We start from the raw sequence: 215 nt of genomic DNA, 5'->3' as shown, positions 1-215 counted from the left end.
GAGTGTAGGGCATCCTCACCCTCGGGAGATAAATCTGTTGTCTATGGACGCAGAAGGCCCGAAGGAATTCTATGACAAGGGAAATCCTGCGGGAGAGCAAGAGTGAGCGGCGCGTGCACATATGACTGAAGGCGTGGTCACTGCAAATGCACAGTGATCCACGACATCCTGACGCCTTTAGTCATTCCGGATTTGGACGCGACATAACGGAAGCG

General features: G+C 53.5%; 1 long non-coding RNA gene across 1 annotated transcript in view; it reads left to right on the top strand.

Moving 5' to 3' along the window:
* The window catches only part of LOC119581814, a 24,175-nt gene that overhangs the window by 22,448 nt on the left and 1,512 nt on the right, over nucleotides 1-215 (top strand). The window lies entirely within an intron of this gene.

Source organism: Penaeus monodon, chromosome 15 (assembly GCF_015228065.2).
Source record: "Penaeus monodon isolate SGIC_2016 chromosome 15, NSTDA_Pmon_1, whole genome shotgun sequence".
Taxonomy (NCBI): Eukaryota; Metazoa; Arthropoda; class Malacostraca; order Decapoda; family Penaeidae; genus Penaeus; species Penaeus monodon.
The sequence above is the reverse complement of the archived record's forward strand: the minus strand, read 5'-3'. Positions and strand labels throughout refer to the sequence as shown.